Source organism: Pseudophryne corroboree, chromosome 6 (assembly GCF_028390025.1).
Source record: "Pseudophryne corroboree isolate aPseCor3 chromosome 6, aPseCor3.hap2, whole genome shotgun sequence".
Taxonomy (NCBI): Eukaryota; Metazoa; Chordata; class Amphibia; order Anura; family Myobatrachidae; genus Pseudophryne; species Pseudophryne corroboree.
Genome location: NC_086449.1, coordinates 585,665,210 through 585,691,833, shown reverse-complemented (window position 1 = coordinate 585,691,833; position 26,624 = coordinate 585,665,210). Strand labels below are relative to the sequence as shown.

At 47.9% G+C, this 26,624-nt stretch overlaps 1 long non-coding RNA gene across 1 annotated transcript in view; it reads left to right on the top strand.

The window, feature by feature from the left end:
• The window catches only part of LOC134935467 (uncharacterized), a 207,795-nt gene that overhangs the window by 136,184 nt on the left and 44,987 nt on the right, over positions 1-26,624 (top strand). The gene's annotated exons all lie outside the window — the stretch shown is intronic.

The window sequence follows — 26,624 nt, the reverse complement described above, 5'->3', positions numbered from 1 at the left end:
GGGCTCATCCTGGGCGGCTGCCCGGGGGGTCTCGGCATTACAACTTTGCCGAGCAGCTACTTGGTCAGGGTCAAACACATTTGCTAAGTTCTACAAGTTTGACACCTTGGCCGATGAGGACCTAAAGTTTGGTCAATCGGTGCTGCAGGGTCATCCGCACTCTGCCGCCCGTACTGGAGCTTTGGTATAGAGTAGAGATGAGCGGGTTCGGTTTCTCTGAATCCGAACCCGCCAGAACTTCATGTTTTTTTTCACGGGTCCGAGCGACTCGGATCTTCCCGCCTTGCTCGGTTAACCCGAGCGCGCCCGAACGTCATCATGACGCTGTCGGATTCTCGCGAGGCTCGGATTCTATCGCGAGACTCGGATTCTATATAAGGAGCCGCGCGTCGCCGCCATTTTCACACGTGCATTGAGATTGATAGGGAGAGGACGTGGCTGGCGTCCTCTCCATTTAGATTATAAGAGACTGAGAGAGATTTACTGGAGCTGACTAGGAGGAGTACTGTTACTGTAGAAGTGTAGAGACTGAGTGGAGAGAGTTTACTAGTGAGGACAGTGCAGTTTACTTTATAATCCGTTCTCTGCCTGAAAAAAGCGATACACAGCACACAGTGACTCAGTCACATACCATATCTGTGTGCACTGCTCAGGCTCAGGCCAGTGTGCTGCATCATCTATTATCTATATATAATATTATATATATCTGTCTGACTGCTCAGCTCACACAGCTTATAATTGTGGGGGAGACTGGGGAGCACTACTGCAGTGCCAGTTATAGGTTATAGCAGGAGCCAGGAGTACATAATATAATATATAGTGAGTGACCACCAGACACACAGTGCAGTTTATTTAATATATCCGTTCTCTGCCTGAAAAAAGCGATACACACAGTGACTCAGTCAGTCACATACCATATCTGTGTGCACTGCTCAGGCTCAGGCCAGTGTGCTGCATCATCTGTTATCTATATATAATATTATATATATCTGTCTGACTGCTCAGCTCACACAGCTTATAATTGTGGGGGAGACTGGGGAGCACTACTGCAGTGCCAGTTATAGGTTATAGCAGGAGCCAGGAGTACATAATATATTATATAGTGAGTGACCACCAGACACACAGTGCAGTTTATTTAATATATCCGTTCTCTGCCTGAAAAAAGCGATACACACAGTGACTCAGTCAGTCACATACCATATCTGTGTGCACTGCTCAGGCTCAGGCCAGTGTGCTGCATCATCTATACATATTATATATGTCTGACTGCTCAGCTCACACAGCTTATAATTGTGGGGGAGACTGGGGAGCACTACTGCAGTGCCAGTTATAGGTTATAGCAGGAGCCAGGAGTACATATTATATTAAAATTAAACAGTGCACACTTTTGCTGCAGGAGTGCCACTGCCAGTGTGACTGACCAGTGACCTGACCACACTGACCACCAGTATAGTTAGTAGTATACTTATATTGTGATTGCCTGAAAAAGTTAAACACTCGTCGTGTGACTTCACTTGTGTGTTTTTTTTTTTTTTTATTCTATAAAAATAAAACTCATTCTGCTGACAGACAGTGTCCAGCAGGTCCGTCATTATATAATATATAATATATACCTGTCCGGCTGCAGTAGTGATATATATATATTTTTTATATCATTTATCATCCAGTCGCAGCAGACACAGTACGGTAGTTCACGGCTGTGGCTACCTCTGTGTCTCTGCACTCGGCAGGCAGTCCGTCCATAATTGTAATACCACCTAACCGTGGATTTTTTTCATTCTTCTTTATACATACATAGTTACATAGACATCTTCTCTTTATCAACCAGTCTATATTAGCTGCAGACACAGTACAGTACGGTAGTTCACGGCTGTGGCTACCTCTGTGTCTGCACTCGGCAGGCAGTCCGTCCATAATTGTATACCACCTAACCGTGGTTTTTTTTTCATTCTTCTTTATACATACATAGTTACATAGACATCTTCTCTTTATCAACCAGTCTATATTAGCTGCAGACACAGTACAGTACGGTAGTTCACGGCTGTGGCTACCTCTGTGTCTGCACTCGGCAGGCAGTCCGTCCATAATTGTATACCACCTAACCGTGGTTTTTTTTCATTCTTCTTTATACATACATAGTTACATAGACATCTTCTCTTTATCAACCAGTCTATATTAGCTGCAGACACAGTACAGTACGGTAGTTCACGGCTGTGGCTACCTCTGTGTCTGCACTCGGCAGGCAGTCCGTCCATAATTGTATACCACCTAACCGTGGATTTTTTTCAGTCTTCTTTATACATACATAGTTACATAGACATCTTCTCTTTATCAACCAGTCTATATTAGCTGCAGACACAGTACAGTACGGTAGTTCACGGCTGTGGCTACCTCTGTGTCTGCAGTCGGCAGGCAGTCCATAATTGTATACTAGTATCCATCTCCATTGTTTACCTGAGGTGCCTTTTAGTTGTGCCTATTAAAATATGGAGAACAAAAATGTTGAGGTTCCAAAATTAGGGAAAGATCAAGATCCACTTCCACCTCGTGCTGAAGCTGCTGCCACTAGTCATGGCCGAGACGATGAAATGCCAGCAACGTCGTCTGCCAAGGCCGATGCCCAATGTCATAGTACAGAGCATGTCAAATCCAAAACACCAAATATCAGAAAAAAAAGGACTCCAAAACCTAAAATAAAATTGTCGGAGGAGAAGCGTAAACTTGCCAATATGCCATTTACCACACGGAGTGGCAAGGAACGGCTGAGGCCCTGGCCTATGTTCATGGCTAGTGGTTCAGCTTCACATGAGGATGGAAGCACTCAGCCTCTCGCTAGAAAAATGAAAAGACTCAAGCTGGCAAAAGCAGCACAGCAAAGAACTGTGCATTCTTCGAAATCCCAAATCCACAAGGAGAGTCCAATTGTGTCGGTTGCGATGCCTGACCTTCCCAACACTGGACGTGAAGAGCATGCGCCTTCCACCATTTGCACGCCCCCTGCAAGTGCTGGAAGGAGCACCCGCAGTCCAGTTCCTGATAGTCAGATTGAAGATGTCAGTGTTGAAGTACACCAGGATGAGGAGGATATGGGTGTTGCTGGCGCTGGGGAGGAAATTGACCAGGAGGATTCTGATGGTGAGGTGGTTTGTTTAAGTCAGGCACCCGGGGAGACACCTGTTGTCCGTGGGAGGAATATGGCCGTTGACATGCCAGGTGAAAATACCAAAAAAATCAGCTCTTCGGTGTGGAGGTATTTCACCAGAAATGCGGACAACAGGTGTCAAGCCGTGTGTTCCCTTTGTCAAGCTGTAATAAGTAGGGGTAAGGACGTTAACCACCTCGGAACATCCTCCCTTATACGTCACCTGCAGCGCATTCATAATAAGTCAGTGACAAGTTCAAAAACTTTGGGTGACAGCGGAAGCAGTCCACTGACCAGTAAATCCCTTCCTCTTGTAACCAAGCTCACGCAAACCACCCCACCAACTCCCTCAGTGTCAATTTCCTCCTTCCCCAGGAATGCCAATAGTCCTGCAGGCCATGTCACTGGCAATTCTGACGAGTCCTCTCCTGCCTGGGATTCCTCCGATGCATCCTTGCGTGTAACGCCTACTGCTGCTGGCGCTGCTGTTGTTGCCGCTGGGAGTCGATGGTCATCCCAGAGGGGAAGTCGTAAGCCCACTTGTACTACTTCCAGTAAGCAATTGACTGTTCAACAGTCCTTTGCGAGGAAGATGAAATATCACAGCAGTCATCCTACTGCAAAGCGGATAACTGAGGCCTTGACAACTATGTTGGTGTTAGACGTGCGTCCGGTATCCGCCGTTAGTTCACAGGGAACTAGACAATTTATTGAGGCAGTGTGCCCCTGTTACCAAATACCATCTAGGTTCCACTTCTCTAGGCAGGCGATACCGAGAATGTACACGGACGTCAGAAAAAGACTCACCAGTGTCCTAAAAAATGCAGTTGTACCCAATGTCCACTTAACCACGGACATGTGGACAAGTGGAGCAGGGCAGGGTCAGGACTATATGACTGTGACAGCCCACTGGGTAGATGTATGGACTCCCGCCGCAAGAACAGCAGCGGCGGCACCAGTAGCAGCATCTCGCAAACGCCAACTCTTTCCTAGGCAGGCTACGCTTTGTATCACCGCTTTCCAGAATACGCACACAGCTGAAAACCTCTTACGGCAACTGAGGAAGATCATCGCGGAATGGCTTACCCCAATTGGACTCTCCTGTGGATTTGTGGCATCGGACAACGCCAGCAATATTGTGTGTGCATTAAATATGGGCAAATTCCAGCACGTCCCATGTTTTGCACATACCTTGAATTTGGTGGTGCAGAATTTTTAAAAAAACGACAGGGGCGTGCAAGAGATGCTGTCGGTGGCCAGAAGAATTGCGGGACACTTTCGGCGTACAGGCACCACGTACAGAAGACTGGAGCACCACCAAAAACTACTGAACCTGCCCTGCCATCATCTGAAGCAAGAAGTGGTAACGAGGTGGAATTCAACCCTCTATATGCTTCAGAGGTTGGAGGAGCAGCAAAAGGCCATTCAAGCCTATACAATTGAGCACGATATAGGAGGTGGAATGCACCTGTCTCAAGTGCAGTGGAGAATGATTTCAACGTTGTGCAAGGTTCTGATGCCCTTTGAACTTGCCACACGTGAAGTCAGTTCAGACACTGCCAGCCTGAGTCAGGTCATTCCCCTCATCAGGCTTTTGCAGAAGAAGCTGGAGGCATTGAAGAAGGAGCTAAAAGGGAGCGATTCCGCTAGGCATGTGGGACTTGTGGATGCAGCCCTTAATTCGCTTAACAAGGATTCACGGGTGGTCAATCTGTTGAAATCAGAGCACTACATTTTGGCCACCGTGCTCGATCCTAGATTTAAAGCCTACCTTGGATCTCTCTTTCCGGCAGACACAAGTCTGCTGGGGTTGAAAGACCTGCTGGTGACAAAATTGTCAAGTCAAGCGGAACGCGACCTGTCAACATCTCCTCCTTCACATTCTCCCGCAACTGGGGGTGCGAGGAAAAGGCTCAGAATTCCGAGCCCACCCGCTGGCGGTGATGCAGGGCAGTCTGGAGCGACTGCTGATGCTGACATCTGGTCCGGACTGAAGGACCTGACAACGATTACGGACATGTCGTCTACTGTCACTGCATATGATTCTCTCAACATTGATAGAATGGTGGAGGATTATATGAGTGACCGCATCCAAGTAGGCACGTCACACAGTCCGTACTTATACTGGCAGGAAAAAGAGGCAATTTGGAGGCCCTTGCACAAACTGGCTTTATTCTACCTAAGTTGCCCTCCCACAAGTGTGTACTCCGAAAGAGTGTTTAGTGCCGCCGCTCACCTTGTCAGCAATCGGCGTACGAGGTTACATCCAGAAAATGTGGAGAAGATGATGTTCATTAAAATGAATTATAATCAATTCCTCCGCGGAGACATTGACCAGCAGCAATTGCCTCCACAAAGTACACAGGGAGCTGAGATGGTGGATTCCAGTGGGGACGAATTGATAATCTGTGAGGAGGGGGATGTACACGGTGATATATCGGAGGGTGAAGATGAGGTGGACATCTTGCCTCTGTAGAGCCAGTTTGTGCAAGGAGAGATTAATTGCTTCTTTTTTGGGGGGGGGTCCAAACCAACCCGTCATATCAGTCACAGTCGTGTGGCAGACCCTGTCACTGAAATGATGGGTTGGTTAAAGTGTGCATGTCCTGTTTTGTTTATACAACATAAGGGTGGGTGGGAGGGCCCAAGGACAATTCCATCTTGCACCTCTTTTTTCTTTTCTTTTTCTTTGCATCATGTGCTGATTGGGGAGGGTTTTTTGGAAGGGACATCCTGCGTGACACTGCAGTGCCACTCCTAGATGGGCCCGGTGTTTGTGTCGGCCACTAGGGTCGCTAATCTTACTCACACAGTCAGCTACCTCATTGCGCCTCTTTTTTTCTTTGCGTCATGTGCTGTTTGGGGAGGGTTTTTTGGAAGGGACATCCTGCGTGACACTGCAGTGCCACTCCTAGATGGGCCCGGTGTTTGTGTCGGCCACTAGGGTCGCTAATCTTACTCACACAGCTACCTCATTGCGCCTCTTTTTTTCTTTGCGTCATGTGCTGTTTGGGGAGGGTTTTTTGGAAGGGCCATCCTGCGTGACACTGCAGTGCCACTCCTAGATGGGCCCGGTGTTTGTGTCGGCCACTAGGGTCGCTAATCTTACTCACACAGCTACCTCATTGCGCCTCTTTTTTTCTTTGCGTCATGTGCTGTTTGGGGAGGGTTTTTTGGAAGGGACATCCTGCGTGACACTGCAGTGCCACTCCTAGATGGGCCCGGTGTTTGTGTCGGCCACTAGGGTCGCTTATCTTACTCACACAGCGACCTCGGTGCAAATTTTAGGACTAAAAATAATATTGTGAGGTGTGAGGTATTCAGAATAGACTGAAAATGAGTGTAAATTATGGTTTTTGAGGTTAATAATACTTTGGGATCAAAATGACCCCCAAATTCTATGATTTAAGCTGTTTTTTAGTGTTTTTTGAAAAAAACACCCGAATCCAAAACACACCCGAATCCGACAAAAAAAATTCGGTGAGGTTTTGCCAAAACGCGTTCGAACCCAAAACACGGCCGCGGAACCGAACCCAAAACCAAAACACAAAACCCGAAAAATTTCAGGCGCTCATCTCTAGTATAGAGCCCATGGTCTTGATGTCATCCCCAGCATCCTCTAGGACGTATGAGAAAATAGGATTTTGGTAACCTACCGGTAAATCCTTTTCTCCTAGTCCGTAGAGGATGCTGGGCGCCCGTCCCAGTGCGTACTTTACCCGCAGTTTAGTTATTACAGTTACACAAGTTGTGTTATCTTTGTTTCAGCATGTTGCTGCAATTAGTTCATGCCTGTTGGCGTGTGTTATGTTGAATGCCATGTTGAGGGTGTGAGCTGGTAGATATCTCACCACTAGTTAAGTAATTCCTTTCCTCGAAATGTCAGTCTCCATGGGCACAGTTCCTACAACTGAGGTCTGGAGGAGGGGCATAGAGGGAGGAGCCAGTTCACACCCAATGAAAAGTCTTTAGAGTGCCCAGGTCTCCTGCAGATCCCGTCTATACCCCATGGTCTTGATGTCGTCCCCAGCATCCTCTACAGACTAGGAGAAAAGGATTTACAGGTAGGTTATCAAAATCCTATTTTTTTTTTTTTTTTACATATAACCTAGGACCTAATTCAGACCTGATCGCAGCAACAAATTTGTTAGCTAATGGGCAAAACCATGTGCACTGCAGGTAGGGCAGATATAACATGTGCAGAGAGAGTTATAGGCCCTACACACTGGCCGACATCAGTCAAAGATATGAACGATCTCGTTAATAAATGAACGAGATACCGTTCATAGCTTTGAGTGTGGAGGCACCAGTGATGAACGATGCGCGGCCCCGCGCTCGTTTATCGCTGGTCCCCCGTCGGCTGTACATGCAGGCCAATATGGACGATCTCGTCCATATTTGCCGGCACTTCAATGCAGCCAGGTGACGGGGGAAGTGAAGAAACTTCACTCCCCTCGTCACTGCCCCTCCGCCACCGTGTCGCCCGTCGCCCGTATCTGCCATCGGGCAGCTCGGCAGCGGATCGGCCAAACTGAAATCTAAATTGCATGTAAAAATAAAGCAGCCAGTATTTACCCTGCACAGAAACCATATAACCCACCCAAATCTAACTCTCTCTGCACATGTTATATCTGCCTCCCCCCCCCCCCCCCCTGTGCAGTACACATGGCCTTTGCCGCCTTTGCCCTGCCCATTAGCTAACAAATTTGCTGCTGCGATCAGGTCTGAATATGCCCCTAATTTGCAACTAAAGGTGCATACACACAATAAGATATTGACTATCTCCGATTTTGACTTTGCGATTGAAATAACATTTATAATTTGCATACGATAGAATTGTACGGAGCAGCTGATTGGTTGCCATGGGCATCTTCTCCACAGGCTCACTTCTCCAGTCTTTTTTCACTGCTTCATGAATAGACCCCTCATTAGTGTGTAGAATTTTGAGGGGGGAAATGAATTTATTCCAGTTTGGAATAAGGCTGTAACATAACAAAATGTGGAAAAAGTGAAGCGATGTGAATACTTTCCGGATGCACTGTATATGTATACGTATGTATGTAGCAAATAATGGGTTTCCTTTTACATTGGAATTTAGAATTAATCTAGGACACTCCTCCCCAAATATAAATCAATCTGCACAAAATAAATCTGTTTTACCTGCCATGCTACATGGTTTTATTAAGCTGCAAATTGCTTCTTTTATGTTCTGCGCTTCTGTTCTTATCTCTGAATCAGGGCAAGAATGTTTTGAAATGAGTTGTTAAGAAAACTTTTTTCATTAATGCTTAGTGATCCTTTAATGTGATATATAAATATTATTGTATATTGGTCATTTGTCTCATTTGCTGTTAAGCTATTCCATGAATAATGTTGCTCTTTCTTATTTTATGTCCTAGTTTTACAATTAAATTAGAACCCCTAAAACTTTGAAATCAGGATGTTTTATTTTTTTGTTCTTGAAATTCTCAAATTGTAATGAAATAATTACATGTTTTAATTCTGATACTTTTGAGCTGTTGTATTATGAGCACTTCATATCCCCTTACATGTTAATACAATTTATGTTTAGAAATTGCACAAATCTTTTAACTATAGTGATTAATGATTCCATGCATTGTACACAAGAACCCACTCCCACTTCATGCTGAGATCTTACTGTATTATCTTATCCTTTAATGATTTATGTCCTGAGACCTCCCTGTACAGTCAAAAGATCAAAGGTGGACTAAACAGGACCCCATAAATCTCTCCCTTTGGTTCTGTGATCTACCAGGGCTGCCCTTTCCCAATGCAGCTCTCATTACACTGTGATAGCACAGTCCAGTACTGAAAGGAAATGTTTGCATGTTCTTATCTGCTATCAGTGTGTCTGACATAGGTGCACTTGAGCAATAGGACATAGAGAGTATATATGGCTGGGAACATACAGTGTAATGTTTGTTTCTGAGCAGTACTATGTATATCTGGCCACATGTGAAGTCTCATTTCACACTTTCATGCTCCAAGTGGTGAGAAATGTGGGACTGATTCATTCAAGCACCACACACCATTTTATTTTTACATATGGGGCCTTATTCAGTAGTGAGATCACATTCTCCCGACTTTCGGGCCAGTGCGCACGCACAGGGCCCACTGTGCACAGCCTAGGAGATGCGATTGCATTGCAGTGATGCGAACGCCTCTGCCTGATTAACAGGCAGAGGCGTTCACGGGGAGGCTACGTGACGTTGCGGGGGCGTGGCTAAGGAAATGCGGACGGATCCAGGCCATTTTTGGGGTGGCCGTGTGACGTCACACACAGCCACTGCAAAGGGAAAGATGGCTGTGCTGCGCCTGCCTTAACAGCCAGGCTGCACAAGCAGGGGGTTTCTCATATTTTGCCAGGTCTGCGATTGCAATTTAATTGCAATCGAATCGCTGGTGGCCATTAGCATGCAAGTGCTATCAGTTGCAGTTTTGCTAAACAATTGAAGCTAAATAAGGGGCCTAATTCAGACCTGTTCACAGCAGCAAATTTGTTTTCTGATGGGCAAAACCATGCAGTGCGGGGAGGCAGATATAACATGTGCAGAGAGAGACTTAGATTTGGGTGCAGTGTGTTCAAACTGAAATCTAAATTGCAGTGTAAAAATAAAGCAGCCAGTATTTACCCTGCACAGAAACAAAATAACCCACCCAAATCTAACTCTCTCTGCACATGTTATATCTGCCCCACCTGCAGTGCACATGGTTTTGCCCATAAGAGAACGAATTTGCTGCTGCGATCAGGTCTGAATTAGGCCCAAGGTCCATTATCCACCATTTGAGAAAAAAAATATGAAAACATCATTATTATTATTATTATTATTAACACATTGGACAAGATTCAATTGTTTTCGGCACCGGCAGCCAGTAGATGCTGCCCAACGGAGCTATTCAATTGTTTCTCCAGCAAAAACTGGACTTTTTGCATTGCTCCTATTACTTTGGTCGGGTTTATGTGCTGAACCCGACCTTTTTGGGCACAATGTGTGCAATAATAAAGAACAATTCAGCATCGCCCACCCCCAATCATCTGTCACTGTAGATGGGAGATCGGAGAGATAAGCAATTGAATTCCGCCTATTGTTTTGCTGGCTTGCTGTTTGTTTATGTATAGAGTGAGCGTAATGATACACAGGTAGCATACTGCTGCAGATGAATTAAGCCTGGGGTAGTGATAAAGCAGTGATAAGTGGAAGGTGATAACGCACCAGCCAATCATTACAAGTTTGAAAAATGACAGTTAAGAGCTGATTGGTTGGTGCATTAGCACTACTTTATCACTTCTCCAGCCTTAATACATCTGTCCCTTTGTTCTTGAACTAAATTCCCCATATGGCAAGAGAGATATATAGTATATGGCAATTGCAGTAGGTGATGTTGGATGTCCAGTGAATGCACAATACACTATTGTCTCATCTCTATTGAATGTCAACTTTATTATGAATCCTTGTGTTTATTAGAGATGAGCGCTGGAAATTTTTCGGGTTTTGTGTTCTGGTTTTGGGTTCGGTTCCGCGGCCGTGTTTTGGGTTCGACCGCGTTTTGGCAAAACCTCACCGAATTTTTTTTGTCGGATTCGGGTGTTTTTTTCAAAAAACACTAAAAAACAGCTTAAATCATAGAATTTGGGGGTCATTTTGATCCCAAAGTATTATTAACCTCAAAAACCATAATTTACACTCATTTTCAGTCTATTCTGAATACCTCACAACTCACAATATTATTTTTAGTCCTAAAATTTGCACCTAGGTCGCTGGATGACTAAGCTAAGCGACCCTAGTGGCCGACACAAACACCGGGCCCATCTAGGAGTGTCACTGCAGTGTCACGCAGGATGGCCCTTCCAAAAAACACTCCCCAAACAGCACATGATGCAAAGAAAAAAAGAGGCGCAATGAGGTAGCTGTGTGAGTAAGATAAGCGACCCTAGTGGCCGACACAAACACCGGGCCCATCTAGGAGTGTCACTGCAGTGTCACGCAGGATGTCCCTTCCAAAAAACCCTCCCCAAACAGCACATGACGCAAAGAAAAAAAGAGGCGCAATGAGGTAGCTGTGTGAGTAAGATAAGCGACCCTAGTGGCCGACACAAACACCGGGCCCATCTAGGAGTGTCACTGCAGTGTCACGCAGGATGTCCCTTCCAAAAAACCCTCCCCAAACAGCACATGACGCAAAGAAAAAAAGAGGCGCAATGAGGTAGCTGTGTGAGTAAGATAAGCGACCCTAGTGGCCGACACAAACACCGGGCCCATCTAGGAGTGTCACTGCAGTGTCACGCAGGATGTCCCTTCCAAAAAACCCTCCCCAAACAGCACATGACGCAAAGAAAAAAAGAGGCGCAATGAGGTAGCTGTGTGAGTAAGATAAGCGACCCTAGTGGCCGACACAAACACCGGGCCCATCTAGGAGTGTCACTGCAGTGTCACGCAGGATGTCCCTTCCAAAAAACCCTCCCCAAACAGCACATGACGCAAAGAAAAAAAGAGGCGCAATGAGGTAGCTGTGTGAGTAAGATAAGCGACCCTAGTGGCCGACACAAACACTGGGCCCATCTAGGAGTGGCACTGCAGTGTCACGCAGGATGTCCCTTCCAAAAAACCCTCCCCAAACAGCACATGACGCAAAGAAAAAAAGAGGCGCAATGAGGTAGCTGTGTGAGTAAGATAAGCGACCCTAGTGGCCGACACAAACACCGGGCCCATCTAGGAGTGTCACTGCAGTGTCACGCAGGATGTCCCTTCCAAAAAACCCTCCCCAAACAGCACATGACGCAAAGAAAAAAAGAGGCGCAATGAGGTAGCTGTGTGAGTAAGATAAGCGACCCTAGTGGCCGACACAAACACCGGGCCATCTAGGAGTGGCACTGCAGTGTCACGCAGGATGTCCCTTCCAAAAAACCCTCCCCAAACAGCACATGACGCAAAGAAAAAAAGAGGCGCAATGAGGTAGCTGTGTGAGTAAGATAAGCGACCCTAGTGGCCGACACAAACACCGGGCCCATCTAGGAGTGGCACTGCAGTGTCACGCAGGATGTCCCTTCCAAAAAACCCTCCCCAAACAGCACATGACGCAAAGAAAAAAAGAGGCGCAATGAGGTAGCTGTGTGAGTAAGATAAGCGACCCTAGTGGCCGACACAAACACCGGGCCCATCTAGGAGTGTCACTGCAGTGTCACGCAGGATGTCCCTTCCAAAAAACCCTCCCCAAACAGCACATGACGCAAAGAAAAAAAGAGGCGCAATGAGGTAGCTGTGTGAGTAAGATAAGCGACCCTAGTGGCCGACACAAACACCGGGCCCATCTAGGAGTGGCACTGCAGTGTCACGCAGGATGTCCCTTCCAAAAGACCCTCCCCAAACAGCACATGACGCAAAGAAAAATTAAAGAAAAAAGAGGTGCAAGATGGAATTGTCCTTGGGCCCTCCCACCCACCCTTATGTTGTATAAACAGGACATGCACACTTTAACCAACCCATCATTTCAGTGACCGGGTCTGCCACACGACTGTGACTGAAATGACGGGTTGGTTTGGACCCCCACCAAAAAAGAAGCAATTAATCTCTCCTTGCACAAACTGGCTCTACAGAGGCAAGATGTCCACCTCATCATCATCCTCCGATATATCACCGTGTACATCCCCCTCCTCACAGATTATCAATTCGTCCCCACTGGAATCCACCATCTCAGCTCCCTGTGTACTTTGTGGAGGCAATTGCTGCTGGTCAATGTCTCCGCGGAGGAATTGATTATAATTCATTTTAATGAACATCATCTTCTCCACATTTTCTGGATGTAACCTCGTACGCCGATTGCTGACAAGGTGAGCGGCGGCACTAAACACTCTTTCGGAGTACACACTTGTGGGAGGGCAACTTAGGTAGAATAAAGCCAGTTTGTGCAAGGGCCTCCAAATTGCCTCTTTTTCCTGCCAGTATAAGTACGGACTGTGTGACGTGCCTACTTGGATGCGGTCACTCATATAATCCTCCACCATTCTTTCAATATTGAGAGAATCATATGCAGTGACAGTAGACGACATGTCCGTAATCGTTGTCAGGTCCTTCAGTCCGGACCAGATATCAGCATCAGCAGTCGCTCCAGACTGCCCTGCATCACCGCCAGCGGGTGGGCTCGGAATTCTGAGCCTTTTCCTCGCACCCCCAGTTGCGGGAGAATGTGAAGGAGGAGATGTTGACAGGTCGCGTTCCGCTTGACTTGACAATTTTCTCACCAGCAGGTCTTTCAACCCCAGCAGACTTGTGTCTGCCGGAAAGAGAGATCCAAGGTAGGCTTTAAATCTAGGATCGAGCACGGTGGCCAAAATGTAGTGCTCTGATTTCAACAGATTGACCACCCGTGAATCCTTGTTAAGCGAATTAAGGGCTCCATCCACAAGTCCCACATGCCTAGCGGAATCGCTCCGTGTTAGCTCCTCCTTCAATGTCTCCAGCTTCTTCTGCAAAAGCCTGATGAGGGGAATGACCTGACTCAGGCTGGCAGTGTCTGAACTGACTTCACGTGTGGCAAGTTCAAAGGGCATCAGAACCTTGCACAACGTTGAAATCATTCTCCACTGCACTTGAGACAGGTGCATTCCACCTCCTATATCGTGCTCAATTGTATAGGCTTGAATGGCCTTTTGCTGCTCCTCCAACCTCTGAAGCATATAGAGGGTTGAATTCCACCTCGTTACCACTTCTTGCTTCAGATGATGGCAGGGCAGGTTCAGTAGTTTTTGGTGGTGCTCCAGTCTTCTGTACGTGGTGCCTGTACGCCGAAAGTGTCCCGCAATTCTTCTGGCCACCGACAGCATCTCTTGCACGCCCCTGTCGTTTTTTAAAAAATTCTGCACCACCAAATTCAAGGTATGTGCAAAACATGGGACGTGCTGGAATTTGCCCATATTTAATGCACACACAATATTGCTGGCGTTGTCCGATGCTACAAATCCACAGGAGAGTCCAATTGGGGTAAGCCATTCCGCGATGATCTTCCTCAGTTGCCGTAAGAGGTTTTCAGCTGTGTGCGTATTCTGGAAAGCGGTGATACAAAGCGTAGCCTGCCTAGGAAAGAGTTGTCGTTTGCGAGATGCTGCTACTGGTGCCGCCGCTGCTGTTCTTGCGGCGGGAGTCCATACATCTACCCAGTGGGCTGTCACAGTCATATAGTCCTGACCCTGCCCTGCTCCACTTGTCCACATGTCCGTGGTTAAGTGGACATTGGGTACAGCTGCATTTTTTAGGACACTGGTGACTCTTTTTCTGAGGTCTGTGTACATTTTCGGTATCGCCTGCCTAGAGAAATGGAACCTAGATGGTATTTGGTACCGGGGACACAGTACCTCCAACAAGTCTCTAGTTGGCTCTGCAGTAATGATGGATACTGGAACCACGTTTCTCACCACCCAGGATGCCAAGGCCTCAGTTATCCGCTTTGCAGCAGGATGACTGCTGTGATATTTCATCTTCCTCGCAAAGGACTGTTGGACAGTCAATTGCTTACTGGAAGTAGTACAAGTGGTCTTCCGACTTCCCCTCTGGGATGACCATCGACTCCCAGCAGCAACAACAGCAGCGCCAGCAGCAGTAGGCGTTACACGCAAGGATGCATCGGAGGAATCCCAGGCAGGAGAGGACTCGTCAGAATTGCCAGTGACATGGCCTGCAGGACTATTGGCATTCCTGGGGAAGGAGGAAATTGACACTGAGGGAGTTGGTGGTGGGGTGGTTTGCGTGAGCTTGGTTACAAGAGGAAGGGATTTACTGGTCAGTGGACTGCTTCCGCTGTCACCCAAAGTTTTTGAACTTGTCACTGACTTATTATGAATGCGCTGCAGGTGACGTATAAGGGAGGATGTTCCGAGGTGGTTAACGTCCTTACCCCTACTTATTACAGCTTGACAAAGGCAACACACGGCTTGACAAATGTTGTCCGCATTTCTGGTGAAATACTTCCACACCGAAGAGCTGATTTTTTTGGTATTTTCACCAGGCATGTCAACGGCCCTATTCCTCCCACGGACAACAGGTGTCTCCCCGGGTGCCTGACTTAAACAAACCACCTCACCATCAGAATCCTCCTTGTCAATTTCCTCCCCAGCGCCAGCAACACCCATATCCTCCTCATCCTGGTGTACTTCAACACTGACATTTTCAATCTGACTATCAGGAACTGGACTGCGGGTGATCCTTCCAGCACTTGCAGGGGGCGTGCAAATGGTGGAAGGCGCATGCTCTTCACGTCCAGTGTTGGGAAGGTCAGGCATCGCAACCGACACAATTGGACTCTCCTTGTGGATTTGGGATTTCGAAGAACGCACAGTTCTTTGCGGTGCTTTTGCCAGCTTGAGTCTTTTCAGTTTTCTAGCGAGAGGCTGAGTGCTTCCATCCTCCTGTGAAGCTGAACCACTAGCCATGAACATAGGCCAGGGCCTCAGCCATTCCTTGCCACTCCGTGTGGTAAATGGCATATTGGCAAGTTTACGCTTCTCCTCCGACAATTTTATTTTAGGTTTTGGAGTCCTTTTTTTACTGATATTTGGTGTTTTGGATTTGACATGCTCTGTACTATGCCATTGGGCATCGGCCTTGGCAGACGACGTTGCTGGCATTTCATCGTCTCGGCCATGACTAGTGGCAGCAGCTTCAGCACGAGGTGGAAGTGGATCTTGATCTTTCCCTAATTTTGGAACCTCAACATTTTTGTTCTCCATATTTTAATAGGCACAACTAAAAGGCACCTCAGGTAAACAATGGAGATGGATGGATACTAGTATACAATTATGGATGGACTGCCGAGTGCCGACACAGAGGTAGCTACAGCCGTGGACTACCGTACTGTGTCTGCTGCTAATATAGACTGGATGATTGATAATGAGATGAAATCAATATATATATGTATGTATATATAATATCACTAGTACTGCAGCCGGACAGGTAGATAATATATTTATTAGGTATTGGTAATGATGACTGATGACGGACCTGCTGGACACTGTCAGCTCAGCAGCACCGCAGACTGCTACAGTAAGTTACTATACTATAGTAGTATGTACAAAGAAGAAAGAAAAAAAAAAACCACGGGTAAGTGGTATACAATATTATTTATATATATATATATATATATATATATATATATATATTAAACTGGTGGTGATTGATTATTAAACTGGTGGTCAGGTCACGTTGCAACTTGCAACTAGTACTCCGAGTCCTAAGCAGACAATCACAAAATATATTATTATACTGGTGGTCAGTGTGGTCACAACAATGGCAGTGTGGCACTGACTCTGGCAGCAAAAGTGTGCACTGTACGTTATATGTACTCCTGAGTCCTGCTCTCAGACTCTAACTGCTCCCCACTGTCAGTGTCTCCCCCACAAGTCAGATAATACACTTAGTCACACTATCTAATCTATAAATATCACTTCAGCAAGTAGTATAGTAGTATACAGTATAGTAGTACTCCTCCTAATAATGCTCCCCAAAATAGTATACTGTGTCTCTCTCTTCTCTAAACGGAGAGGACGCCAGCCACGTCCTCTCCCTATGACTCTATAAATATCACTTCAGCAAGTAGTATACAGTATAGTAGTACTCCTCCTAATAATGCTCCCCAAAATACTGTGTCTCTCTCTTCTCTAAACGGAGAGGACGCCAGCCACGTCCTCTCCCTATGACTCTATAAATATCACTTCAGCAAGTAGTAGAGTAGTATACAGTATAGTAGTACTCCTCCTAATAATGCTCCCCAAAATACTGTGTCTGAGTAGTATACAGTATAGTAGTACTCCTCCTAATAATGCTCCCCAAAATACTGTGTCTCTCTCTTCTCTAAACGGAGAGGACGCCAGCCACGTCCTCTCCCTATGACTCTATAAATATCACTTCAGCAAGTAGTAGAGTAGTATACAGTATAGTAGTACTCCTCCTAATAATGCTCCCCAAAATAGTATACTGTGTCTCTCTCTTCTCTAAACGGAGAGGACGCCAGCCACGTCCTCTCCCTATGACTCTATAAATATCACTTCAGCAAGTAGTATAGTGGTATACAGTATAGTAGTACTCCTCCTAATAATGCTCCCCAAAATACTGTGTCTCTCTCTTCTCTAAACGGAGAGGACGCCAGCCACGTCCTCTCCCTATGACTCTATAAATATCACTTCAGCAAGTAGTAGAGTAGTATACAGTATAGTAGTACTCCTCCTAATAATGCTCCCCAAAATACTGTGTCTGAGTAGTATACAGTATAGTAGTACTCCTCCTAATAATGCTCCCCAAAATACTGTGTCTCTCCTCTAAACGGAGAGGACGCCAGCCACGTCCTCTCCCTATGACTCTATAAATATCACTTCAGCAAGTAGTAGAGTAGTATACAGTATAGTAGTACTCCTCCTAATAATGCTCCCCAAAATACTGTGTCTCTCTCTTCTCTAAACGGAGAGGACGCCAGCCACGTCCTCTCCCTATGACTCTATAAATATCACTTCAGCAAGTAGTAGAGTAGTATACAGTATAGTAGTACTCCTCCTAATAATGCTCCCCAAAATAGTATACTGTGTCTCTCTCTTCTCTAAACGGAGAGGACGCCAGCCACGTCCTCTCCCTATGACTCTATAAATGTCACTTCAGCAAGTAGTATAGTAGTATACAGTATAGTAGTACTCCTCCTAATAATGCTCCCCAAAATACTGTGTCTGAGTAGTATACAGTATAGTAGTACTCCTCCTAATAATGCTCCCCAAAATACTGTGTCTCTCTCTTCTCTAAACGGAGAGGACGCCAGCCACGTCCTCTCCCTATGACTCTATAAATATCACTTCAGCAAGTAGTAGAGTAGTATACAGTATAGTAGTACTCCTCCTAATAATGCTCCCCAAAATACTGTGTCTCTCTCTTCTCTAAACGGAGAGGACGCCAGCCACGTCCTCTCCCTATGACTCTATAAATATCACTTCAGCAAGTAGTAGAGTAGTATACAGTATAGTAGTACTCCTCCTAATAATGCTCCCCAAAATACTGTGTCTGAGTAGTATACAGTATAGTAGTACTCCTCCTAATAATGCTCCCCAAAATACTGTGTCTCTCTCTTCTCTAAACGGAGAGGACGCCAGCCACGTCCTCTCCCTATGACTCTATAAATATCACTTCAGCAAGTAGTAGAGTAGTATACAGTATAGTAGTACTCCTCCTAATAATGCTCCCCAAAATACTGTGTCTGAGTAGTATACAGTATAGTAGTACTCCTCCTAATAATGCTCCCCAAAATACTGTGTCTCTCTCTTCTCTAAACGGAGAGGACGCCAGCCACGTCCTCTCCCTATGACTCTATAAATATCACTTCAGCAAGTAGTATAGTAGTATACAGTATAGTAGTACTCCTCCTAATAATGCTCCCCAAAATAGTATACTGTGTCTCTCTCTTCTCTAAACGGAGAGGACGCCAGCCACGTCCTCTCCCTATGACTCTATAAATATCACTTCAGCAAGTAGTAGAGTAGTATACAGTATAGTAGTACTCCTCCTAATAATGCTCCCCAAAATACTGTGTCTCTCTCTTCTCTAAACGGAGAGGACGCCAGCCACGTCCTCTCCCTATGACTCTCAATGCACGTGTGAAAATGGCGGCGACGCGCGGCTCCTTATATAGAATCCGAGTCTCGCGAGAATCCGACAGCGGGATGATGACGTTCGGGCATGCTCGGGTTAACCGAGCAAGGCGGGAGGATCCGAGCCTGCTCGGACCCGTGGAAAAAAGCTGAAGTTCGGGCGGGTTCGGATTAAGAGGAACCGAACCCGCTCATCACTAGTGTTTATTGTGGACCCTTGCTCACTAGGGATAAATGATCCCTACTGCATGTATGTATTATGGGTAATGGGCCTAATACAGAGATGGATGCAGTGCTGATGTACGCAGTGGAGCGATGTTTTGCCCTGTGCATGCATATAAGTTGCACTGCACATGTGCCGCGATGGTCTAGCGATGACAGTCGCAGTGAGGGTTTATTCCTAAAGTGATTGACAGTCAGGGAGCATTTGTGGAGGTAACAGGGGAGTGGTGACCAATTTGCCTGTATGCAGTAAACCTTGCTCCAGCGTCTTTCTTACAGCAGCCATGCTGCGCGACTTTAGGGTTGCTCAGAAAGTTAATTATCGGCTGTTGTGCGCCTCATGTCTGCATCTTCATACACAAGCGGCAGATCTGAGACCTCCAGTGGGTGTCTCACTACAAATCCCGGTGGCTGCAACATTAGCACATTAGCATATTTCCGCACGCCAACTGCGTAGGGGATCGCAGCTGCAATGGCATTAACGTCCATCTGTGACTCAGGCCCAATATACTGTGGCCACCAAACGTAGCTTGTGTACAGGCACAGCTAACATGACTGCATAAGCATCAGATATAAATGCACAGCCTGCACAATACAGAATACGTTTTTCAAATGACTGATCTGGCAGCTAATAGTACATAGTACATACGGATGACTAGAAGGAAGTATTGGATGAAGTGAGGGAAAAAAGATGCGTCTGCCAGTGAAAGTCTCAGTTCAGCTTATTAAAGTAAATTAAGCATGATATCCACTAATAGCAGCTGTCTGCAAGAGATTTTCTGTGTGGGGAAGGGGGAGGAGTGGGGTCTCCTCTATGAGCTGTCTACACAGTGAGTGCATTCTAGGCAGAGCAGTGGTGCGGTGAGAAGTGCCTTTTCCTCATAAATACCGATTCTGTTCTTATTGAAAATGTGATATTGCCAACAGAAATCAACAGATGATCACAGAACAGAAGACAGAGAGGGGTCAGGTAACTGAGACCATTTGTCTTCCCTGCTCTTTTATTTCAAATAAGAACTAATTTGTGCCTATAATGGTACTTTTATTTGTGCTTGGAAAACCAATTAACTTAATACTTTAGGATTTTGATATCCCTGTTTCCGGTCACAGTGAGTTGGTATTGTGACACTTATGCCATTCATTTATTATTAGCAAATCATTCGCCCCACAATAAAAAATTCTACACTTCACACATAATTTAAACCTGAATTTGCAGCAGGGTTTGTATTTTCACAGACCTAACATGGTGGTAATAATAATAATAATTATAACAGTTAGGTATATAGCGCTAGCATATTCCGTTGCGCTTTTACAGTTGGGAATAATGCTCTTTTTATGAGGGTGGTTCAATAAGAAAGGTGACAAGACCTCTCACTTGTGTAATGTTCTTTTTCATTCTAATTTCCCAACAGGCCAGAGCAGGTAGACTACTGCTTCCCCTCATGGCCATTAGACTGCGCGGGTGGTCTTCAGTATGCCGACTGTCGGGATCCCGGCGCACAGTATACCGGCGGCGGAATCCCGACAGCCGACATACCGACACTTTTTCTCCCTCGTGGGGGACCACGACCCCCCTGGAGGGAGAATAAAATAGCGAGGCACACGTAGCGAGCCACCATGCCCGCAGCGTGGCGAGCGCAGCGAGCCCGCAAGGGGTTCATTTGCGCTCGCCACGCTGTCGGTATGCCGGCGGTCGGGCTCCCGGCGTTGGTATGCTGGTCGCCGGGAGCCCGGCCGCCGGCTTACCATACTACACCCAGACTGTGCCTCATATAAGTCATAATGTCCCAAGATGTCTCACCAGTTGTGAGATGGCGGGGCTGGCGGATACATGGTGCTTGTCAAGGTGATAACGCCGTGTCACGGAAACAGATTTGGGTTTTGTGCACTGCCTGTGGTGGACCTGCTTGGCTGGCCAGGCTTATATTTATAAAAAGCAGTGCCCCAAACCGGTTTCCATCAGGGACGTGCAGTCAGGGGAGGCAGTGCCTCCCCTGTCATTAATGATTAAAATATTATAAAGAAGATGCTTATGACACACATTCTGTGTCATGAGTATCTGCTTTATATTATCCTAATCATACCTCCTGTGTAAAATGTGTTTGGGAGGCACCGATCGTGGTGCCTCCCTGTCAGATAGGGAAAGGTATGGAGAGCGGGGGGCGGGTGCGGGCGGAGCCTAGCAATGGGCATTAAAAGCCCATTGAAATAACATGGGAAAGCGGCACCATTAGAGGTGCCGCTTTCACACAGGGACGTGCTTTCAACCTATGAAAGCACGTCCCCTGTCAGTCAGGCCACAGTGATTGGCCAGCGGATCCGTCACTGCATCTGCTGTCAATCACTCTTGTGGGCGCGGCAGAGGTGCGGGAGTCGGCGGAGGTGCTGGCGGCGGAGGTGCGGGCGATGGGTTGCGGCGGAGGTGCAGGCGGCGGGGTTTGGGCTGCGGAGCGGTACCCATTTCAAAAGTGGCGCCATAGCGTCATTTTTGAAATTCAAGATGGCCACCATCGCTCCGCCCCCTCCGGCTGACTTATATAAGTCAGCGCAAGGGAGCGTCTGTCAGTCCGACGGCGGAGGAGGAGCAGAGAAGACCTCCTGAAGGCAGAAGACGCCGGAAGTCCTGGATGGGCGGCGGCTATGCAAAAGAGCTTAGCAGCCGCCGCCCACCAGGTGAAGACGCTGGAAGCCCTGGGGAAGGCGGCGGCCATGCAAAAGAGCTTTAAGGCCGCCGCCTCCCAGGTGAAGACACCGGAGGAAGACTCTGGAAGCCCTGGGGAAGTGGCGCCCCCCAGGTGAAGACGCCGGAAGCCCTGGGGAGGCGGCGGCCATGCAAAAGAGCTTAAAGGCCACCGCCCCCAGGTGAAGACCCTGTAAAATAAACTATTACTAAGACTCTGGTGTTTTTATTTTAATATTTTCTTTACAGGTGGATAACAGGTGCCAGCAGGCCATCTATGTTCGGGCATGCTGGCACTTGTGGTTCTCCATGTGCCAGCATGCTGGGGCAGGCTTGCTGGGACCTGTTGGCCACCTGTAAAGAACAATATTACTGTTCTTTACAGGTGGACCACAGGTGCCAGCGGGCCATTTATAGCCGGGCATGCTGGCACTTGTGGTTCTCCAAGTGCCAGCATGCTGGGGAAGGCTTGCTGGGACCTGTAGGGCACCTGTCAAGAACAATATTAACAATGAACCCCGCACCCACCGCCACCAGGGGCTGACTGGTTTGGGGGGGCAGATTAATGTTATGGCAGGGGGACCCCATACCGAGTGTCTCCCCTGCTATGGCATTATCCCCCCTGGCTGGTTCTGCCTGGTGCTGGTTTCACGAATGTAGGTGGGGGGGGGGGGGGGGGCTACACTTTTTTTTTTTTTTACCACACTATATGGGGGGTGTTAGCTGCTTGTGTCTCCCCAGCCACTGACCTCACCGCATGCCACTGGTTTCCATGACATGACATTATCACCGTATGTACACCTTGACAAGTTGGCAATGAATTTCAGCTGCTGCTGATAGACACAGAAATTTGATTACGCTACGCACCTCAATGTTTGACCTTGTTTCCACCAGCCCTGCCATCTAAGAAGAACGAAATGACTGAAAGGGATCAGTACGAAATCCCGCCGGACAGGATCCCGACTGGCACAATCCCGACAGGGTAGCGAGCGCAACGCAGTTCCTTGCAGGCACGGTGTCTCGCTACTGCTCGGCACACTAATTTATTCTCCCTCTATGAGTGTTGTGGACACCCACAAAGGGAGAATATGTCGGGATTGTGCTGGTCGGGATCCCGGTGTTGGTATTTCGACCGCCGGGATTCCGTCTGGCAGGATCTTGACCGCATCCCGACTGAAATAGGAGTGGAGAGGGTTAAACATCCATAGGCGGGGGATGTTCTTGTGGGAGACAGGTGACTAGCCATCCAATAGGGATGTGAGTTGGTAGAAGCTAGCTGCTTGATATGAGGTGAGAAGAGGAGGAGCGTCCACTTTTTCCTGTTCTTGGAGACAGTGTAAGTCCTCTGACATTGTGCCCCTGTTGGTGATATTTGGCCTAGAAGTGAGGTTAGGGGTTGTATTATTAATATATATTCAGTGCTCCCCTGCTGCTGCTGATTCATGGCTTTGTCGCGCCCCCGGCGTTGTGCACGCGTCCTGGCCTGGTACATCGCAGGTTATGTGGATGGCATAGTCACGGCCCTGGATGATCCCCTCCTGTCCTCCCCTGCCCTCCCTCCAGCGTCCTCGCCTGCACAGCCGCGTGATGTGCGGACGGCCGTGGTTTCCCCGGCCTCTGCTGCCGTGTCTGGCGCTGTAACAGGGAGCAGAGCACGGCAGGTGAGGCAGGCAGCGGGGTACGGATGGGCAGGTGCGGCATCTGGATGGGCGGCTGTCTCTGTCCAGGCACCGCTTGGAGCCTCGGCGCGGGCGTGCAGCGGCTTCTGGCCTGGGGCTGCCAGGCCAGTGATTATGCCTCCCTGGGTTCCCGCAGGCATGCGGACCCTGGGGAGAGGCGCAGTAGGTCTGGGCGTAGCTTTGTCAGGAGTGATGCTCCTCGGAGGTCTGGCAGGGGACCCCTTGACAGGTATGGGGCAGTGTGGGATGGTGGCCATTTTAGTGAGGGGAGGCCCGTGACTACTAATGCTGACGTGACCAGCCGTTCCCCTCGTGACCTCCGTGACCCGGGGGCTGGGTGTGTGGATTCCGATTCTGTACCCCTTCCCTCGGGGGGCGGTCAGGTGCCCCCGAATCAACGGGCGGGCACCTCCACTGGTCATTCGCCTTCGCATTTGACCCCACCCAGCTGTCTGCAGCTTTTTCCTCTATGGCAACCGATCTTGCCCCTTTAGTGTCGGCCATGGCGCCGTCTGCAGGCGGTTCTGGCCGTAGGGGGCGGGGCTCTGGGGTTGCTGACTTTAGGTCCAATCCGAGGAATAGGGCGCCGCCTGCTGTTTCGGTTTCTTCCCTGTTTCCCGGCTCTGGGGCTCCGGACCCGGATTTGCCTTGTTTTCAGATCATGAGGAGGACTCGGGTGAGCCGCTGCTCTTCTTCCTCTTCTTTCTCTTGGACCAGCTCCTCTTCTTCTTCGCTCATATCTTCAGTCAGTAGCGCAGCGCAGGCCCGCAAACGTGCGGCCAGATATGCGAAGAAGGAAGCGGGCAAACGCAGCGACAAAAGCAAGAGGGCCCCTGAGATTTCCCGCAGGGAACGGAAGCGACGCAACCTGCCAGGTGTCATCCATTGTGACTACACAGCCGTGTTGCGCGGGCTGCGTGAGAGTTGCCGCAAGAAAATTCAAAAAGGTGACTATGTGGATGTGTTCACTTTGACTGATGAGGCCAAGAAGTAGTTTAAGGCCGCTAGAGCAAAAGGTGGGATTGGAGTGGAACCCTTTCAGTCTTATGATGCTTGGTTGGCCGGATTCTGCGTTTTCGCAGCCTGTTATCTGGAGGATTGGCCGAGTGAACACATTAACATAATCCGCTATATATACATGATTCATGATATGCAGCGCAGGTATTCTGGGGTTGCCTGGAGGGTATACGACTACAAGTTTAGGCGCAAGCAGGATTGTTTTCATGTCATAGACTTTTTGGTTGTAAAGACGTTGAAGTGTGGATGGATGTTTCCAGGGCACAGCAGGATGAGAAGGAAGTCCCACGGGCTATGCACCGGCAAACATGGGGGCGTCGCGGACCTATGGGGAGGCTCCCCAAACGAGGTGTTTTAGCGTGCCTCCTCCTTTTCACAAGGGCCTGGTCCAGCTAAAGGCAAATGCTTTGCCTTCAAAAATTCTGCATATCCCGTCGGGCAACGGTTTCGACACCTCTGCTTGCATTGCGGTGGGACCCACCCGCCTCCAACTTCTTTCGAGGTGGGCGCTCTGCCCAGAAGGCAGGATATACCGGGCCTGCCAAGCCCGCGTCTGCAGCGTCCTCTAAGTAGGGCTCCTACCCCAGTAAGGCTATGCTTAAATGGTTGTCTTGGTATGGGGATCAAGATGTAGTGCGTTTCCCTATTGAGGGTTTTAGTTATAATTTTCGGTTACCAGTTCAGGGTGAAGTTTACGTTGGCTTTTATCGGAACCTGCAGTCGGCCCGGTCTTTTCCTGAGGTACTACGCGACAAGTTGGAGAAGGAGAACCAGCTTGGCCGCATGGCGGGTCCTTTTTCACAACCCCTGTTGGAGAATTTGGTTATGTAAGGTTACGCTTTGGCAGGCCCAATCACTTTTGGGCCTGTTGAATTTTGCCTGCAGAGTCATCCCGATGGGCAGACTCTTTTGTCGAAAGTTGGAGCGGGCTACGGCTGGGGTCGCCAGGTCCCATCACTTGATTAGATTATCTTCAGAGATAAAGCGGGATTTGGCCGTTTGGGCTTTGTTTCTGGACGACTTTAATGGTGGTCAGATCTGGTTGGCTCCTGCAGTCGATAATTCTAGCTTGAAGTTATTCACGGACGCAATAGGATCTGTGGGTTTTGCCTGTTATCTAGCTGGTTCTTGGTGCGCTGCATCTTGGCCACGGTGCTGGTTTGAGAGGGGTTTGACTAAAGATCTTTTGCTGTTGGAACTCTTTCCTATCATGGTAGCCGTGGAGGTTTGGGGCAGACAGTTGTGCAATCGCAGCATCCTGTTCAGGTGTGATAATCTGGGTGAGGTGCACGCGACCAATAATCAGTGGGCCAAATCATTGTTGGTATTGCGCATTTTGGGTCAGTTGACACTGCAATGCTTGCACTACAATGTGCTCTTTTGGGCGCACCATATCCCAGGTGTGGATAATGGCGTGGCCAATGGGAAAAGTTTCACGTGCTTGCGCCACTTCCTGATATTGTTGGAGTTCTCTGCCCCTCTTATGTTTGCCAGGTGATCGAGCCGGATTGGAGGGGTTAGCGGAGCATTCCATCACCCCGAGTACACTTCGGGCGTATCACCAGGCTTGGACGGAGTGAGTCTCATTCTCCAAGGGGCTGGGGCTTTCAGTTAGGAGCGGGTATCACTAGATGCTTTCTTTTATTTGGCAGCTCTATGTCTCTGGGAGATCCAGAGCAGTAGCCTTCCGTTACCTGGCCGGCATTTCCTTTTTTGCAAAGTTTAAAGGGACTCAAGATTTTGCAAAGAGCTTTCTGATTACGAAAGCCTTGAAAGGTTTGGCGTGGGTGGTGACAATTCTAAATACTTTTGTCGTATAAACAACCCTTTATGAAGTCTAAGAACACTGTACGCTGTTTGCTTAAGAAGTACCGTAAGGGTACGCTATTTGCGTAACGATCGCTCCGCCGTAGGCGAGACGCTCAAGCGTCACGTTCGCTCACGGCCCAGTGATCACAGGACACGTTATTGGTTATGACTAGAGTAATGATTCGCTATGGCGTAGCATACGCTCGAGACCACGAGGAGGTCACCAGCGGCGCAGACGCTCACAACGCTATACCTTAATGTTTAAACCTTATACCAATGAAATACACAGAATAACTTAATGTGAATACAGGGTGTAAGTGCAACCTTGTGTAACCTGACTAACTACAAAGCTGCTTGAGCGTCACCGACGCTCAAGTGAACACTTAACACTATAGAAAATACACAGATACTGGTTTAGGTTCCAAAGCCTATTAACTG